This window comes from Nicotiana sylvestris, chromosome 3, assembly GCF_000393655.2.
Source record: "Nicotiana sylvestris chromosome 3, ASM39365v2, whole genome shotgun sequence".
NCBI lineage: Eukaryota > Viridiplantae > Streptophyta > Magnoliopsida > Solanales > Solanaceae > Nicotiana > Nicotiana sylvestris.
In genome coordinates, this window is record NC_091059.1 from 86,822,359 (window position 1) to 86,844,182 (window position 21,824).

Sequence of the window (21,824 nt, forward strand, 5' to 3'; positions counted from 1 at the left end):
ATCCTACTAAAGTAAAATAACCATTAAAATAAGACTGGTCATTAAAACAAAACTATTTTTGGTATTTTTCAAGATTTAAAATGACTACAAAACATTAATGAACCCATTTTTGTAATTTTCGTTTTCTTGTAATAAAATAAAGTAAAAGAGTAAAAATGAGTTGAAATAGCTATATTAGGCCTAAACTAAATATTTACGTGCTAAAATATGAAAAATCTTGGGGAGGGTCAAAAATCACATGTCTACAACTAAGAGTCAACATTAGACCTTGCTCGAATCGACTCACATTCGACCTCATTCGAATTAACTAAGAGTCAACATTCGACCTTGCTCGAATCGACTCACATTCGACCTCGTTCGAATTAACTAAGATTAACATTCGACCTCGCTCGAATCAACTCATATTTGGCCTCGTTCAAATTAATTAAGTGTCAACATTCGACCTCATTCTAATCGACTCACATTCGACCTCGTTCGAATTAACTAAGAGTCAACATTTGAGCTCCCTCGAATCGACTCACATTCGACCTCATTCGAATTAACTAAGAGTAACATTCGACTTCGCTCAAATCAACTCATATTCGACCTCGTTTGAATTAATTAAGACACTCACATTCGAAGTAGTTCGAATTAGTTAAGAGTAACGTTCGACCTCGCTCGAATTCAACTTACATTCAGCCTCACTCAAACTTGATTCACAGAATAACCTCGTTCGAGTTAATTACAACAACATTCGACTTCGCACGAAGTAATCAAAGACACTCAATCACGTTCGAGCTAACGCCTACCAACACAATTCTTTTAGTCAAGGCAACCAAGGAGACTCAAAAATAAATAGCAAAAGTAGCATTCCAAAAGGTATCTTACAAGGGCCGAACAAATGCCCATAAAAATAAAAACAAAAGAATACAAAAAATACTACTTGGCAGTATTGCCCCCACCATCGTCCTCGCCATCGGAGTATTCGTCATCATACCAGGCACCTGGCTCAAGCCCGTCCAAGACATCTTCACCATCACCAGCCCCAGGCATAGCAGGATCATAACCACAAGCGACCCGAGCTACGCGTGCCTTAGCACGAGCATCCTCAAACTCAGCCTCAGAAACCCTCCATGCCATCATCAAGCCCCTGAATATATCTAGTTGAGCCTCGACATGAATCCACTTCTCCTACAAATCTTGTGGATCATCGGGATAAGTGGAAGCACGAGATAAAGACGATTGAGCCAGCAGTTGGGCCTTTTTAGCCTCAAGAATGGAGATATGCTCATTTAGGTCTGAAATCTCTTTATCAAGACCACCAATCCATTCGTCAAACATCGCCTCCCTGAGCACAACCGTCTCCGCATCATCCGTCCACTCAAATTTGAGGATACGGATGGTATCCTTCAATGCTGCCACCTCCGCCAAAGCTGTCGTCCTGGCCTCCTCGACCCTCTCTGACTATGCCACATTTTCAACCAACTCATCACTTAAGTCGTTGGCTCTGATCGAGCTCTGCTCAAGCTCGGCCCACAAGGATGCCACTTGAGCTTGAAGGTCTACACACTCAGCCACAACCCCCTTGCTCACCTCGAGCTCATCCTCCTTGACTCTCAGCGCTCCCTCGAGCTCGTTGCATTTGCCAATGACCCTCACAAGTTCATCATCCTTTTGCCTCAACTCATCTCTGAGAGATTGGAAATTACCATCCGTACTAAGTCGAGCGCGCATCTCATGGTACCTATCACGGTAACTTGCGATACTTCAAAACATTTTCTTGAAAACCGCCTTCCGTTTCTCCTCTCGGTGGGTGCTCTTGACCTCCAAAATGTGAGTCTAAGGGAAAAGGAAGAGCCAAAAAGAGTCAGTAAAAACAAAAAGGAGAAATAACTTAAGGTACAAGAACAAAACAAAAATACAAACTTACCCTCAAAGCCATTTCAGATATGCCTAACGACGGATCGGCATCCTTAAATGACCATAAAGTCCTATTCTCGGCGCCAGAGTAAAGAGGGGCCAAAGAAGGGACTACGCTCTCTGTGTTTATCAACAAGTTGTAGTCCAAGGGAATGACTATAGAACGAGTAGATTCATCCGTTCTCACCTCTACCCGGGTAAACCCCTCATCGAACAACCAGACTCATAACCATCCACGGTCACATGTTTCGCTCTCTCCTCAATAGAGGAAGGAATGTCGACCCACTCTAACGTCGATAGATCACTCCTCGAAACAGCCTCTGCTGCCTCTGATCGCCCTCCTCCTTCCACGGCGACCTCTGACAAGGGAGCAATATCTACATCTGAAGGGGAAGCATTCTTTGCATTCAAAACCATGCCACCCTCGGGTGCGACCGTGGCCAACTCGGGATCGCCCCTCGTTGGCTCTTCATTCCCTACCCCCTCGTCGCCGACCTCTAATCTCTACCTTTTTAGCAGAACTGCTTCCTCCTTGCTCGGTGACAACCTCATCCACTAAATGCAGTATAGGAGAAGTTGGAGTCTTTGCTGATGGGGCAACCGCCCGACAACCAGGTCTATACAGGGCCATGGCCTGAGAAGAAGCAGCAGTTTGTACGAACTCGCGTATAGTCATAGCGAGCAGAGACCCGGTCGAGGTACCCGATTGACGAATAGCGGGGATGGGAACCTTTGCTTTCCTCGGAACCCTCCGACCTAACAACAAAGAAATACTACATAAAGTGAAAAAGAAGACGGTATTAAGGTCAAAGTAACTGAAGATCGAAACTTGACTTACTAGTCAAATAAGGTTTATGTCCAAACTTCTTGTTGAATGACGACCATTCACGGATCCCCACCATATGGGGCAAAATTTGAGTTACCCAGTCGCGAATATTAGCGACCAACATAGGAGGCTCCTTCTCGACTGCACAAAAAGGAAGAAGAATGATTAAGTCGCTGAAGAGAGAACAAACAATCAGTTAGAAAAAACACTTACGGGCGAAGTTCCACGCCTTAGGTATCCATTGGGGTTAGCCACCACGTGTTCGGTTTTGATATAGAAGAAGTTGAACCAAAATTGACGATTTGTCTTATCGTTCATTTTCACCACCATCCCCTTGGTCCCACGGTGGGGGAGGTGTATCATCGTACCCCTGTGAAAGCTTGGTGCGAAAAGATGTAGCTGATGGTGCATGGAAATCCTACAGTTGGCCAGCTCCGCGTACTTTATTAACATAAGAAAGAGTTTGTAAATATATGGGAAAAGTGTCACCACCCGGATTTTCCACCATCGGGAGTCGTGATGGCGCCTACTAGTGAAAGCTAGGCAAGCCAATTATTCCAACTACTTAACTTTTTTTCATTTTTAATCCCTTAACAGTGGTAAATAAACATCATATAAACAACGGAAATAATAAAGCGGAAGACTGAAATGTAATAACTTGAATATTACCGATACAAATCCTTAAGCATAAACTACCCAGAACTGGTGTCACAATTTCACAGACTGTCTAAGAGTACTACAAATAAGGGTCTGAAAGATAAACACAAAGCTATTTCTGAAATACATAAAAGAAACAAAATGGGAAGATAGAAGGAGACGCCAAGGCCTGCGAACGCCTGCAAGACTACCTCGGGTCGCCTGATAGACTGAAGCAGCAATCTCACTGAGGTCCAAAAGCTACAACACCGGGATCTACACACAGTACAAAGTGTAGTATCAGCACAATCGACCCCATGTGCTGGTAAGTACCTAGCCTAACCTCGGCGAAGTAGTAACGAGGCTAGGACCAGACTACCAAATAAACATGTGTAGTTAAATCATATACAACGGAAAAATAAAAGTAGATATTTACAATTAAAGATGGGAGGGGAAAAGCATGCTGCGGGGAGTATCAGATAACAACAGAATACCAAAAGATGAATGTAAAGAAACCACAATTCAACTGCCAACAAGAATAAGGAAAATTAGAAACAAGTGCACGACATCACCCTTCATACTTTTACTCTCATGCTCACCATAAGAATCAATATTCACTTTTATTCTTTCTTGTTATAGCGTGCAACCCAATCCCAAATCATATAATACCATTACGGCGTGCAACCCAATCCCATTTCATATAATACCGTTGCGGCGTACAACCCGATCCCATTTCATATAATATCGTTACGGCATGCAACCCGATCCTATTTCATATAATACCGTTGCGGCGTGCAACCCGATCCCATTTCATATAATACTGTTGCGGCGTGCAACCCGATCCCATTTTATATAATACCATTGCGGCATGCAACCCGATTCCATTTCATATAATACCGTTGCGGCGTGCAATTCGATCCCATTTACAATTCAACATCAATCATAAAAGAATCCCGGCAAGGGAACAAGAGTATAACAACAACATCCCGGCAAGGGAGATAATATCATAAACAATAACATCCCGGCAAGGGAGATAATATCATAAACAACAACATCCCGACAAGGGAACCAACAATGATAATCATCATATTAAGCATAAATAAATCACAACGGAGTCACAACAATAACAATACGAGACTCACGGGCATGCTTGACACCGATGTATAGATACTCGTCACCATGCATATACGTCGTACTCCACAATTAACACATAGCAAATAAGACACAACTCCTAATCCCTCAAGCTAAGGTTAGACCAAACACTTACCCCGATGTCACGAACACAATTCAAGCCTCAACTACCGCTTTACCTCTTGTTTCCACCACCAATTCGCTTGTATCTAGCCACGAGTTACTTAACAATATCATAAATGCTAAATGAATCAATTCTAATGCATGAAAATAAGTTTTCCATTGATTTCCTCAAAAAGTCAAAAATCGACCCTTGCCCCACATGGTCAAAACCCGAGGTTCGAACAAAAACTCGATTACCCATTCACCCTCGAACTCAAATATATAATTTGTTTTGAAATCGAACCTCAAATCGAGGTCCAAATCCCCAAAATTCGAAAATCCTAAGTTCTACCCAAAACACTCAATTTCCCCCATGAAAACCCTTGATTTTGAAATGAAATTATGTAAAAAGATGGATTAGATTGAAAGAAATGAGTTAGAAATGACTTACACATGATTTGGAAGAGTAGTTGCCTTTGAAATATCACCCAAAGATGTTTTAGGTTTGAGAGAGTTTGAAAAATGAGAAATTTTCGGCTAAGTTATGATTTAGCAGGCCGCAGATGTCGCAATTGCGAACCCCTTCAGGACCTGTTATCTTCGCATTTGCGATCAGATGTTCGCAATTGTGAACTTGCATTTACGAAGGGATTGTCCCATTTGCGACAGCTGGGGATTTCTGAGGTATTCGCATTTGCGAAGAAATGCCCACAATTGCGAGCAAGGCTAGCCAGGGCTTACTTCCCAATTGCGAAGAGCCCCTTGCAATTCCCAAGTTCACAGACTTTGCATTTTCGATCCCCTGATCTCGCAATTGCGAGATCAGAGGCCAACACCAGACCTGCAACCTGCAACTATTTTCCCTAAGTCTAAATTCACTCCGTGGCCTATCCAAAACTCCTCCGAGCTCTCAGGGCTCCAAACCAAACATGCAAGCAAGCCTAAAAATATCATACGGATCTACTCATGTGATCAAATCATCAAAATAACATCAACAACTATGAATTAAACCTTAAATTCATAAAATCACTCAAGAACATCAAATTTTCCAATTTCTCAACTTTAGGTCCGTTTTATACCAAACCAACTCCGATCTTTACCAAATTTTACAGATTCATCTTAATTATTATTTCAAACTTGTATCGAGCTCCGAAACCAAGATATGTGCCCGATGCCATCAAGAAAATGCATCAATTCGCTTCTAAAAACTTTTATATTTTCCAGAAAATAATTTTCTTCAAAAATTCATTTCTCGAGCTTGGGACCTCGGAATTCAATTCTGGGCATACGCCCAAGTCCCAAATTTTACCACGGACCCTACGGGACCGTCAGATCAGTAATGGAAGCAATCGTCCCTACCGTCATAAAATAAGAGCACCTAGCACTTGAATGTTTCTACTTATGTAGATGGAGTCCAGTACGCTACTATATATACTTAAAAATCCCATGATATCAGTGCTAGCATCTTTTGTTTGGTGATCTGTACTGAACTAACTAAATGACTAGATTCTCCCGGAACGCTAGCTAGATCACGGGTCCGGGTCCGTTTACCAAGAATGTTGACCAAAGTCAACTTTATTCAATTTTAAAAGCCAATTTTCATATTTTTCTTAGGTTTCACATAAAAACTTTCTAAAAACGCGCCCTGACTGTGCACGCAAATCGAGGTAAGACAAAAGAGGTTTTTAAGGCCTCAGAATACTTATTTGGGTCATCACATTCTCCACCTCTAAAACAATCGTTCGTCCTTGAACGGACATAGAAAAGAAGTACCTGAGTCAGAGAAAAGATGGGGATATCGGCTCCGCATATCAGACTCGGACTCCCAGTTCGCTGCCTCAACAAACTGACCTCTCCACTGAACACGAATAGAAGGGAAACTCTTCGATCTCAACTGACGAACCTTCCGGTCTAGAATAGCTACCAGCTCCTCCTTATAGGACAACTCCTTGTCCAACAAGATAGTGCTGAAATCTAACACGTGGGATGGATCGCCATGATACTTCCGAAGCATGGACACATGAAACACTAGATGCACGATTGATAAGCTCGACGGCAATGCAAGTCTGTAAGCCACCTCTCCTACTCGATCAAGAATCTCAAAAGGACCAATGAATCTAGGGCTAAGCTTGCCCCTCTTCCCAAATCTCATCACGCCCTTCATATGCGACACCCGAAGCAACTCCCGCTCGCCGACCATGAATGCCACATCATGAACCTTACGATCGGCATAACTCTTTTGCCTAGACTGAGTTGTACGGAGCCTATCCTGAATGATCCTGACCTTGTCCAAGGCATACTGTACTAGATCCGTACCCAATAACCGAGCCTCTCCCGGCTCAAACTACCCAACCGGTGACCGACATCGCCTATCATATAAAGCCTTATAAGGAGTTATCTGGATGCTCGACTGGTAGCTGTTGTTGTAAGCAAACTCCACTAAAGGAAAATATTGATCCCATGAGCCTCCAAAGTCAATGACACAAGCTCGGAGCATATCCTCCAAAATTTGAATAGTGCGCTCGGACTGCCCGTTTGTCTGAGGATGAAATGTTGTGCTCAACTCGACCCGTGTGCCCAACTCATGCTGAACTGCTCTCCAGAAATGTGAGGTAACTGCGTACCTCGGTCCGAAATGATAGACACGGGCACACCATGAAGACGAACAATCTCCCGGATATAAATCTTGGCTAACCTCTCGGAAGAATAGGAGACTACCACAGGACTGAAATGTGTTGACTTGGTCAGCCTATCAACAATAACCTACACTATATCGAACTTCCTCTGAGTTCGTGGGAGTCCAACAACGAAGTCCATAGTGATACGCTCCCACTTCCACTCAGGAATCTCAATCTTCTGGAACAAACCACTAAGTCTCTGATGCTCATACTTTACCTACTAACAATTCAAACACCGAGCCACATATGCAACAATATCCTTCTTCATCCTCCTCTACCAATAATGCTCCCGCAAATCCTGATACATCTTAGCGGCGCCCAAATAAATAGAGTACCGGGAGCTATGGGCCTCCTCTAAAATCAACTCTCGAAGCCCATCCGCATTAGGCACACAAACTCGACCCTGCAGCCTCAAAACTCCATCATCTCCAACTGTGACTTGCTTGGCACCTCCCTACCACACTGTGTCCCTAAGAACACACAAATGAGGATCGTCATACTGCCGATCTCGGATACGCTCAAATAATGAAGAACGAGCGACTGTGCAAGCTAACACACGGCCGGGCTCAGAAACATCCAATCTCACTAACTGATTAGCCAAAGCCTGAACATCCAAAGCAAGCCGTCTCTCACCAACTGGAATATACACTAAACTGCCCATACTGGCTGACTTTCTACTCAAAGCATCGGCCACCATATTGGCCTTTCTCGGATGATATAAGATGGTGATATCATAGTCCTTCAGTAGCTCCAACCACCTTCTCTGCCTCAAATTTAGCTCCTTCTGCTTGAACAAATACTGTAGACTCTTGTGATCCGTGAACACCTCATATGACACGCCATACAGATAATGCATCCAAATCTTCAACGCATGAACAATGGCTGCTAACTCCAAATCATGAATTGGATAATTCTTCTCATGAATCTTTAACTGACGCGAAGCATAAGCAATGACCTTGCCATTCTGCATTAACACTGCACCAAGTCCAATACGAGATGCGTCACAATAAACCGTATATGGCCCTGAACCTGTGGGCAAAACCAATATCGACGCCATAGTCAAAGCTGTCTTGACTTTGCTCCATCCAGTGGCTCTTCAAGTTGCTTAACATTCTCGCTTTACTAGGGACGCGAACCACACTAAGATAATATTTATCTCTTCAAGGCATATAGTGCATGTCTTTGTAGTACTCATATCTGGCTGCACTATTTTAAAGTGTACCATCTGGGTGTCTCACAAGGAGATCTATTAGCACATTTGCCATATCTTTCGAAAATGTCACTGACACAAATAATTCATCCATCATATCTTCTTATACTATTTTCTATTAACCCACATAGGGCATATCTGGAATGGGTGCAGCCAGTTGTATATACCTCTGTTACTTTTAATATAACTTAAAAAGCTTATATTCCTCTGCCTGAATTATAAACACTGTTAACTTTTGTTAACTAGGTACCTCGTACCCTTTTTCACCTTGCTCCTTTTACTTGCCGAAACTTGTACTTATCTACTTAATCTCTCATTGTCCTTCACCATAAAGATGGATAGGCATTCTTGCCTTAAGGCTTTTTATAAGGAAGCTTACCTATTTCAGTACACCCATGATCTGCTAAAGACCTCATATTTACTTATGGTAGGCATCATACAAACTTCAATTCCTCTAACTCAGTTCTTCCACAACTATCTCTCTTTCCAACCTTCTTTCGGGAAGTAAGCATCGTCTTATTACGAATAAAATGGAATTTCAGAACTTGGATTCTTATAAGTGAGCTCTACCACACGATCTAGAGTAAGAAGAAAGAGTGACAATCCTAAATGCCCTGTAGCCTCCTGCTTATAAGTGTGGTGCACGACACACCCATAAACAAGACTCTACTAGACACGACTTGTAGACTCCCTAGAACAGAACTGCTCTGATACCACTTTTGTCACGACCCAAACCGATGGGCCGCGACGGGCACCCAGTACCTTACTTGACTGAGTACCAACGTAACGTATCTTTCTTATTACATTATCATATACACATGACATATGGGCCTAATAGGCCAACATGATCCTTTATAAACTCAAAACATAGGCCGACAAGGCCGTACAATCTTTTATATATACGACATATGTCTACAAGCCTCTAAGAGTACATGAATGTCATAAAGGTCAGAACAGAGTCCCGCCATACCAAACAATCGACGTCTAAATCATACTAACCAAATACGCAGCTTCGAAGCAAATGGAGCGCACCAACATCTTCCGCTGAGCTGATAGCCTACTTGGAAGGCTCTCGACCTGTCTATCAGGACCTGCGGGCATGAAACGCAGTGTCCCCAGGCAAAAGGGACGTCAGTACGAATAATGTACCGAGTATGTAAGGCACATAAATAAATACATAGGAGACATGGAAGACATATGGAGTACATGACTCAACCCGTACGTCTGAATAACTTTGTAAATCATAAATTACTTTCAGCGTCATGCATATGCGTATGAATGTCATGTCGTGCATAGGTATATGTTTCATAACATCATCAGCCTCTGAGGTCATCCCATCATATCATATCGGCCACTGTGGGCAAAATCATCATCGTATACCAGCTGATCAGGTGGTGGTGCGTATATAACGCCATAACCTTTCCCATATCCCATATATATATATATATATACATACATATATACGTGTAAATAACGCCGTTTGAATACATACATATATATATGCGTATATAACGCCATTTGAATACATACCCATATATGCGTATATAACGCCGTTTGAATCATATTTCAGCCACCGTAGGCAACATCATCATCATATACCAGCTGATCAGGTGGTGGTGCGTATATAACGCCATAACCTTTTCCCATATCCCATATACATATATTTATATATATATACGCGTATATAACGCCATCTGGTCATGGGTCAATGCACATGGATGCAATGCATGAAAAGTACGTCAATAAAACCATTCAGAATGTCATAAGACCATTTTGCCCCTTGAGCAATATCACAAAGTAACATCCTTTCAACTTTCGTATTTTTCTGAGACCCATGAACAGATGATAAAATATTATGACACCTGAAAATTAAAAAACATAGATATTTCTATTACTTCTATGAGTAGAGTCACTTTTGGAATTTGTGCATTTGCACGTTTTGTTCATATCGCATGGATCATGCCAAAAGAAAGAAGGGAGAGCCTTAACATACCTGGAGCGGGGAAAACTCCGTATAATATTCTTGGAGAAGATTGCAGCGTAACCCTTTTGAACCGCAAAATTTTATGTTGCTACGGTTCTAATCAATTCTTGTTAACTGATTGCAAGAACTTCCTTGGAGAGTTTTGAAAACTTGGCGTCCTTGCTTGGAGTATTGAACTTATCAAGAAAGACTTAAAATTGCATTTTTCTTCTATCTACATGAACTAAGGATAAAGACCAAGCTTTTCTAAGTCTTTGATAAGCATATATATGACTTTAATTCTTAACTAAGCATAAAGACCAAGCTTTTCTAAGTCTTTAGTAAGCATACTAAATGAATTACACGTTTCTTGACACTAAGCATGTATGACCAATTAGTCATATATTTGGCCTATTGCCACGTGGGAGGGTGGGGTGGAGATTATTAATTTTTATCCACTTATTAGTTAACTGGGTAGTGTTCTGTTACCCGATAATTAATCAATTACCCATAAAATTGAGAATTATTCTCACTTACTTAAAATTACTCACTTTTAACATACCTTGTATACCTTACTATCATGGCCATGTAGTACCTTGTATGACACTAGTCCATAAATACCGGGTATTTTAGCTCGGGCCATATTTTACTCCAACATGCCCAACTTGGACGAAAATTCATTTTCTTTGACTTGCTTCCCCTCTCACCTTTACGAATTTACTTATCACTTGTTTGAAATAGCATAATACTTAAAATCTCAAATAATCCCATCCCCGAACTTACGTCGATTAACTTACGACGAAACTTTAACATACGAAAATGCGGGATGTAACATCATTCCCCCCTTTGGAACATTCGTCCTCGAATATTAACTGGTGCTCTTATCATTTTCATAGCCTATGCCTTCCGAATACTTTATTAGTTCTCTTGCCATCTAGGCAATTGTTCTGTGAATAAGTCCAAAGTCTAGGATATTCCTCTCTTTAGTCTTTTTGCCTATATCATGACCTGTGGTCGAAATCTTCCTAATCATGCAACTTCTGTTACCTCTTGTCATGCGGCCTGTATGACCCTGGCTTGTAGGTGCACTTATGTGATTCATCTTTCCTTTTTATTTTTACCTTTTAGTCAATCTGTAGGACTTACTTTGTATATACAAGGCTTAATAGGATGCCTCTCTGGGCCTCTATAGGTATACTGAAGTCCTTTGCTCGATACTTTGTAGAATTTGCGAATATGGTCATATCATATTTCATAGATCTGATTATCCATTCATATGACTTTACTGCATTTACATGGGTTATACTATACCATAATTTTTTACTTCAATCTACCTCTACTGAGGTATGCTTACCAAGCTCCCAGTTACTTTTGTTGCTTATCCTTTAGGTATAAATCTCAGTACTTCAATACTCTTTCATTACCGATCATCTTAAGAATGGCGGCTTAATATCATCTCATACTTTGTGACTTTTTTCTATCCATCATTGATTTGCGTCACTATTAATCTACAATATACCACTGATAACATTAAACTTCTTACGGCATACCTTGCCACTAGGGCTTACGTTCCATCGAGGAATATTTGAAGTGATTTTCCTGATCCACTTAGGGGTGATACTATACTTCAATGATAGTATTTTATAGCATCCCAATGTGATTCACTTATGTGGGTATTTCAATCTCGTACAATCCATGAAATCCTCTTCAAATCATCACTCACTTGAAGGCCTAAACGTCATCCTTTATCCATCACAATTACACCCTCATTGTACTATCAGGGAAGCATTCTATCTTTTCTAAATGCTACTAGTCTTAGACTCCTTTGAGTTCATTCAGGCTATACTGAGTTTTCTATAACTTAGAGAAACCATCAGCTCTTCTTATTTTCATGGGCTTAATCCTGAGGACTTATCCTTTTTCGTTACCTTCTCACTCGCCCTTTCTTATCCTTATTTTTGTCTTCAAGAACCTTGTCGCTTCACCATACAATGGCTTGCGACCTACACAACTCTATTTATATTACTTGCAACCTTTCAACTTGCTTGTATCATAGATTTCCTTATGTTATTCTGGAACGTCAAGTGAGACATCACATCATCTCCAACTTTTCTCTATTCTCCTAACTAGATCTCCCAGTACTTAGAAATTATAGGCGGGAAGACATGCCGCTATCATTCTCGGTTATTGGATACCCGTGCTTATAGCCTTCTATCCGAAGTATGAACTATTTACAACTTTCTGCATTTGAGTATCTCGTACATTGTTCACCTTTACCTTACTTACATTAAAATTTCTCATCGTGTCTTTTATCACTTTCATGACCTCCCTTTCACATAGGTATAATTCACGTCCATAACTTGGAGCTCTATTATAATACTTGCACCTCTGGTGCCTATACAATCCGGTGGGAGCTTCGTACTGACTTCTTATAAGGTTGGTACTCTTCATAAAGCTATTATAAAGTATGGCTACTGTACTATCTTTCTGCATAACCCTTTTCTTGTGAAAATTTCAATACGATATTCTTTCATTTTTAGCTTTCCTTTGCTCCATCCAGTGGCTCTTCAAGTTGCTTAACATTCTCGCTTTACTAGGGACGCAAACCATACTAAGATAATATTTATCTCTTCAAGGCTTATAGTGCATGTCTTTGTAGTACTCATATCTAGCTGCACTATTTTAAAGTGTACCATCTGGGTGTCTCACAAGGAGATCTATTAGCACATTTGCCATATCCTTCGAAAATGTTACTGACACAAACAATTCATCCATCATATCTTCTTATACTATTTTCTATTAACCCACATAGGGCATATCTGGAATGGGTGCAGCCAGTTGTATATACCTCTGTTACATTTGAATATAACTTAAAAAGCTTATGTTCCTCTGCCTGAATTATAAACACTGTTAACTTTTGTTAACTAGGTACCTCGTACCCTTTTTCACCTTGCTCCTTTTACTTGCCGAAACTTGTACTTATCTTCTTAATCTCTCATTGTCCTTCACCATAAAGATGGATAGGCATTCTTGCCTTAAGGCTTTTTATCAGGAAGCTTACCTATTTCAGTACACCCATGATCTGCTAAAGACCTCATATTTACTTATCGTAGGCATCATACAAAATTCAATTCCTCTAACTCAGTTCTTCCACAACTATCTCTCTTTCCAACCTTCTTTCGGGAAGTAGGCATCGTCTTATTACGAATAAAATGGAATTTTAGAACTTGGATTCTTATAAGTGAGCTCTACCACACGATCTAGAGTAAGAAGAAAGAGTGACAATCCTAAATGCCCTGTAGCCTCCTGCTTATAAGTGTGGTGCACGACACACCCATAAACAAGACTCTACTAGACACGACTTGTAGACTCCCTAGGACAGAACTGCTCTGATACCACTTTTGTCACGACCCAAACCGATGGGCCGCGATGGGCACCCAGTACCTTACTTGACTGAGTACCAACGTAACGTATCTTTCTTATTACATTATCATATACACATGACATATGGGCCTAATAGGCCAACATGATCCTTTATAAACTCAAAACATAGGCCGACAAGGCCGTACAATCTTTTATATATACGTCATATGTCTACAAGCCTCTAAGAGTACATGAATGTCATAAAGGTCAGAACAGAGTCCCGCCATACCAAACAATAGACGTCTAAATCATACTAACCAAATACGCAGCTCTGAAGCAAATGGAGCGCACCAACATCTTCCGCTGAGCTGATAGCCTACTTGGAAGGATCTCGACCTGTCTATCAGGACCTGCGTGCATGAAACGCAGTGTCCCCAGGCAAAAGGGATGTCAGTACGAATAATGTACTGAGTATGTAAGGCACATAAATAAATACATAGGAGACATGGAAGACATATGGAGTACATGACTCAACCCGTACGTCTGAATAACTTTGTAAATCATAAATTACTTTCAGTGTCATGCATATGTGTATGAATGTCATGTCGTGCATAGGTATATGTTTCATAACATCATCAGCCTCTGAGGGCATCCCATCATATCATATAGGCCACTGTGGGCAAAATCATCATCGTATACCAGCTGATTAGGTGGTGGTGCGTATATAACGCCATAACCTTTCCCATATCCCATATACATATATATACATACATATATACGCGTAAATAACGTCGTTTGAATACATACATATATATATGCGTATATAATGCCATTTGAATACATACCCATATATGCGTATATAACGCCGTTTGAATCATATTTCAGCCACTGTGGGCAACATCATCATCATCATATACCAGCTGATCAGGTGGTGGTGTGTATATAACGCCATAACCTTTTCCCATATCCCATATACGTATATTTACATATATACGCGTATATAACACCATCTGGTCATAGGTCAATGCACGTGGATGCAATGCATGAAAAGTACGTCAATAAAACCATTCAGAATGTCATAAGACCATTTTGCCCCTTGAGCAATATCACAAAGTAACATCCTTTCAACTTTCGTATTTTTCTGAGACCCATGAACAAATGATAAAATATTATGACACCTGGAAATTAAAGAACATAGATATTTCTATTACTTCTATGAGTAGAGTCACTTTTGGAATTTGTGCATTTGCACGTTTCGTTCATATTGCAGGGATCATGCCAAAAGAAAGAAGGGATAGCCTTAACATACCTGGAGCGGGGAAAACTCCATATAATATTCTTGGAGAAGATTGCAGCGTAACCCTTTTGAACCGCAAAATTTTACGTTGCTACGGTTCTAATCAATTCTTGTTAACTGATTGCAAGAACTTCCTTGGAGAGTTTTGAAAACTTGGCGTCCTTGCTTGGAGTATTGAACTTATCAAGAAAGACTTAAAATTGCATTCTTCTTCTGTCTACATGAACTAAGGATAAAGACCAAGCTTTTCTAAGTCTTTGATAATCATATATATGACTTTAATTCATAACTAAGCATAAAGACCAAGCTTTTCTAAGTCTTTAGTAAGCATACTAAATGAATTACACGTTTCTTGACACTAAGCATGTATGACCAATTAGTCATATATTTGGCCTATTGCCACGTGGGAGGGTGGGGTGGAGATTATTAATTTTTATCCACTTATTAGTTAACTGAGTAGTGTTCTGTTACCCGGTAATTAATTAATTACCCGTAAAATTGAGAATTATTCTCACTTACTTAAAATTACTCACTTTTAACATACCTTGTATACCTTACTATCATGGCCATGTAGTACCTTATATGGCGCTAGTCCATAAATATCGGGTATTTTAGCTCGGGCCATATTTTACTCCAACATGCCCAACTTGGACGAAAATTCATTTTCTTTGACTTGCTTCCCCTCTCACCTTTATGAATTTACTTATCACTTGTTTGAAATAGCATAATACTTAAAATCTCAAATAATCCCATCCCCGAACTTACGACGAAACTTTAACATACGAAAATGCGGGATGTAACAGTGCAACCCGATCCCAAATCATATAATACCGTTGTGGCGTGCAACCCGATCCTATTTCATATAATATCGTTGCAGCGGGCAACCCGATCCCATTTCATATAATACTGTTGCGGTGTGCAACCCGATCCCATTTCATATAATACTATTGCGGTGTGCAACCCGATACCATTTCATATAATACCGTTGCAGCGTGCAACCCGATAGGAGCCAACCCTACACCACTACAAAGTGGAGAGAGCGGTCGAAGCAGCTTTTACCCGAGATGGTCGGGATCGAATCCACAGGGAGATAGAAGTGGGAATTTGATTCCTATCTAAACTAGTGGTGCGTAGTGTTCTTAATTACACTTCCAATCATCTTTGGTTGTTTAATACTTCTAATTTTATGCTAATAGTATGCTAAATTAAACTAAGAGTGATTGCTTGTAAGGTTTTCTAAATAATTAAAGAGGTACTAGGGAAGTGACTTTCTCTTAGGTGAATACTTGACGGGATCTAAAGCCTAAGGCAAAGATGTTATGTTGGGGATTACGATATAGCCAATGCATGAAATTACTCACTGTATACCTCTTGGTAGCTTGAGTGACTTTGCCCAAATTGACTTTCTCAAGACCAATTGGGTGTCAAAATTGTGCAAGCAATATAGGCTCAAGTCGGGTATTACTATCTCTAGGTTTAACCCTTTAATTGGGGCTATCAATCTCTTGATTACACTCCAATTCCTTGTTGGAATGATTTTCCTAGACTCGAGCTCTCTTTCTCAAGAAGAGCTCAAGTTAAATAGGCACAAATTAGTGTTTGCAACCATTAATTCAACATGGAAAAACACAAATCAGTCCATATATCAAACACCGATAAAATCTAAACCTTAAGTCAAAAGACCCATCAAATACCCATACTAGGGTTGAGCCACAACCCTAGCTAATGGATCTAGCTACTCATAATAGTGGAAGAAAACAGAGAAATAGATGAAGAATAACCCATAAGATTTAATTACAAACTAAGATAAGGAAGATTCAGTGTTAATCTAGCTACAAATTACTCAAAATGGACGTAAAGCGCTGTTCACGTGCTCTAGTCTCTAACAGATTACAAAAGATGAACTAAAAATGTGAAAAGAAAGTATTTATACTAGGCTGAATTTTCTGGACGAAAATAACCTTGACGAGGTAATGCGGTCCGCATAAAATGCACCGCAGACCGCGATGAGGATTCTTGACTTGACTATTCACTCTCTGAATCTGGCCACCGCGGCCGCATAAAATGCACCGCGACCACGGTGGCTTTAGCTGCGGTTCGCATAAAAAGGACTGCGGACCGCATTGGCTTCCAACAGTTGAAATCCCAGCTCTCTGAATCTCTGCTCCGCGGACCGCATAAACTCAATTGCGGCTACGGTGAGGCTACTGTGGTCCGCACAAAATGGTTTGCGGCCGCAGTGCTTGAGCTTCCAAAATTTCACTTCTCTGAATCTCCTCACTACGGACCGCACTAAATGGATTGTGGCCGCGGTGGGTCTGCTGCAACTGTGCTTTGACTTGTTCTTGGTACTTGTGCATGTTTCACTCCTTTTTAGATGGTTTTGATTAATTGTCATCATTTTGACCAAACCCTACAAATAAGTACAACATGTAAGCCTTTGGGACTATTTTGTATACATTTTTAATCAAAACTCAAGTAAAAAGGGGTGTAAAATGAACTATAATCCCTAGTTATCAACTCCCCCAAACTTAAGCTTTTGCTTGTCCTCAAGCAAACAAAATAAGACTCACCTTCTTAAGAGTAAATCCAAGAAAATTCAGCTGACCTAAAGTGACCTCATTTAGCATCAATTGGAACTAACAATCGCCCTCAATTCAAATGAATCATTAACAACACTCGACCTTTTAAGCACTATGGATTTAGTGCGACACACTCAACCCATCAAGGAAACTCTTTCTCCTACTTTGGTTATTATGGAACCCAAACTCATACTCCTCAACTCTCCCTAAGCAAACCTCACTTTTAAGTTGTAGCACTCAGAACAAGGATTGTGGAAAACACACTCATCTCTCTCAAAGAAAGGTCACAAGTCTGGTTCTAAGTACCATAAGCTTGCCCCTTATGTGAGTTACCACTAATGCAAGCTTCATTCAACTCAAGATCATATAGGGCTTTTGTGGAGATATAGTGAAGGTTTTTGGTTCAGGGTAGGAAATATTTGGTCTAAGTAGGTTCCATCTTCCCTTAAGCACTTCATTTGCTTCATTTTGGCATACATTCTCTTGACTTTTTGAGTCCTTAACTTCTTTCTTTGGGGTTAGAGAGACATATTGTCACTCTTTCTTGTTCATTTCAAACCTTTTTCTCCTTTCTCAACTTTCCACACCTTTCATCTCTTTACTTTTATTGAATCCCTTCATTTTTTTCTACATTGATCATTCTTTTTGACTTTTTGATTTTTTTTCTTTTTCATTGCCTTTCCTTTTCTTCATTTTGTACCTTTTTCCACTTTATTGCATTCCTCGTCTCTCCCCCTAAACTTATGCTTTTGCCTTGTGCTAAGGAAAGATCGGGTGCTAAGAGAGGTATTTTTAGAACGGGTAAAGGCTTGTATCGTGGTTTTTGAAAGAAAAAGGTCTATGGCTCAAAAGGGTCGACTAGGAACATTATCATTGGCAGGCTATGGAAGTTTTCAAGATATCATTCAAGTCAAGGAGAACCTATAATTACATCTCAAGTCAAACTACACTTAGAATTTTGCCTAGACAAACATTCAGGGCAAGTTCTAGATTAATGGCTCAGGACTTGGACTTGCAATTCAAATTCTCACTACACAAGCTATAGGATTGCTAAAGAGACAGAGTCGGGGGCTCAAAACAACCTTAGCTACGATTCAAGCAACACACTAGTCTCGTAAAACCACTAGATGATTATTGGCCAACACAAGAGTCTCAAGGTCACAACTTTCACCATCCTATACACAACAATTTATTTTTGATCATAGGATCAAAGGCAAATGTGTTAGGCCCAAGTGAAGCTTTGCTTGAGGCACCATTACTCACTAGCTACTATTTACACAAAAAGCAAAAAGAAAACAGACTCAAACCCTTAAGAAGGTTGTCATGCCATCCATCATCGGGAAAAGCCACTCGGTTCACACAAACTCCACCTTTGGAAAGAACCGTGGCATTAAGAAAACCAAAGTCTTATTGAACGCAAAACTCAAAATAAGAAGCTACTAAAGTGAAGTAAGAAGCTATGAAAGAAAAATGTGGAAAGTAAAATGAATATTTACAATATGGGGGTTTAACGAATATATATAAGAGGGGATGAATATATACATTAGAAGGTAACTTTATATACAGACCAAAGTTTCAAAGTACGAAAAGTGCAATAAACTATATATAACCCAATGTCATCAAAATAGGGCTACCCCCTCAAATGAAAGCTAGCATTGTCCTCAATACTAACTAGCCAAAATAAGATCAATAAAAGATAGAGAGTAAAGAAAACTCCCTATTGGCCCTCCATTTGTATCGAATAATGAGTCTGGGTCCCTAGGTCTTCGGACTGCTCCAGAACCTATGACTGGATCCCTATAACCTGTGTCTACACTGGGATCTGGGCCTATACTGGGTCCTAGGCATGCACTGGGCCTAAGGCTGGCTAGAGGAACCTCCCTACGGGTCCTCCAACTCTATTACAACATCATCAGCACGGGGAATCACCCCTTCCTCTTTGTTGGCCTCTCCACCTCCTACTCTGGCTCAGGCTGGGCTACTGGAGTCGGGTCATGCAATAAAAGGTAAAAAGTTAAGTGATCAACCTTCAATTTCTCTACCTCCACCCTCAACTCTTTCACCGACTCCTTGGAAGCTCGAGTCTTTCTCAATTTCTTTGTCTCCTTAGCAAGCTCTTTCAATGCCTTTTCATGAGTATTGATGGCATCCAAGATCAACTTCTAGTTTTCCAGGAGCTTCTTCTGGTTGTCCAGAAGCTCCTTAAGAGTATCCTCCATTGACTGTGGAACCTGTGGCTGAGGGAGTACCGACTGGGCTGCCACCGAGGTAGAAAGTATAGACAACTTAGAAGTGGCTGCCTGCATCTAGTTGTTGATACTGGCAAGGGTCTGGTTTAGATGGTGGGCAGTCAATGGATAGGCTGAAGAGGAGGGGATATTTGGGGCAGGGGCAGTAGAGGAACCTGGGGCCATATTTGGGGTAGCTGAAGGAGGCTGAGTAGGGGCTACTACTACTACTACTAGCTCTTCAGACTGACCAGTAGAAGCAGTGGATTTGCTTTTAGGATCTTTGCCTTTGGGGTTGTCATCACCCTGTAGGCTGTACCAGGAAAAGGATGCCTTCGGTTCACCTTCACATCGAATCTCCTTTTTTCTACATCCTGATCCTCAAAGTACATAGTCAGGAAATTTGGGAAGGTGTATGATCTATCACCTTTATTGAACACCCGTGTGATTACCCTGGACATAACATTCCCGATGTTAATCGGGTACCCTGCCATGATAGAAGCTACTAGAATTGCCCGGGAGATAGGAAGAGAGTTCTCATGAGTGGTGGGGTCTAGCCTGCTTCAAACAAATGTCTCCCACCCTTTTGCCTCGAAGTTCAGGGTTCTCCTCATTATTTTGACTTCCGCTGTCAACCATGTCGGGTGGTACCTGGGATTGCCAAGTGCTCTGCTAACCACGGACGGGCATCCTCCCCCAATGCTACCTTGTCTAAGTATAATGTTTCATCCTCCTCCGAAAAGCCCAGGTAGTCATTGATCGTTTTCCCATCAAACTTTACTTTCAAATTTCGCACCTTAGTCACTGTAGTGCCCTTTTTTATGTGAGCAACATTAGTATAAAGTTGCTTCACCAAGTGCTCATTTGCATCCTCAACGCTGCCTGTGAAATAGTCCCAGCTCGACCTCTCTCTGAATTGCCTCTGCATATTTGGGTTGTGAGGCAGAAGATCTTTGTCAATGAATCTCCGTTCAGGTATTAACTTCCTCTCGGGCCACCATTCTCTGAACTTATGGTATGCCACTTCACTGACAAATCTATCTTACCAAGCTTCCGGTTTTCTAGTTCTAGCCACCCCTCCTACTTGGGGCTCTCCCCCTCCTTGTTCTTCTTCTATGGAATCCTCACCGGGTGTTGAAGCTGTAGGTGAGTGGAAGAGACACTGTTACCGCTCTCAGCTAAGCCCTTAGACGACTTAGAAGAAATTTGCACTGACACTTGGGCAGTAGGAGAGCCCGGAGGTGTATCTCTTAATCTATGCCTTTCCAACAAGTCAGGAACATACTCTGGCACGGAATCTGAATCAGATGCCTCCTGGGAGGGCACATACTCACTTCCTGAATGGGAAGCAACTCTATCTGCAACCCTTATAGATTTTCTAGTGTCCTTAATTGCTTGCCGGACTTGTGGGGTCAATCTGATCATGCCTCGTCCCCTACCCCGGGAGGACTCTCTTTTGCCTTTCTGTTTATCACTTCCGCCTCAGGATTTCACCATTATCTGCAAGGAACATTTATTCAGTTATTATTAGTATCATAGTACCAGATGAAGCTGTGAGATTATGATTGCAGACAGTTGATAATATAAAGTAGACTGCAGACCGCATAAAATGCAGTGCGGCCGCAAAGGGGCCATCGCGGACCGCACAAAATGGTATCGCAGTCCGCATTGAGGTGGGGGTCAGACTACCCACTCTCTGATAAAGGCCACCGCGGACCGCACAAATTATAGTGCGGCCGCGGTAAGGCACCTCGGACCGCAGAAAATCCACCGCGACCGCGATCCTCAATTCTCAACTTGCTGAAGTTTCACCACTGCGGTCCGCACCAAAATGGCATTGCGGACCACAGAGAAGCACCGCGGACCGCAATAAATCCACCGCGGACCGCGGTAAGCCACAAACAGTAAT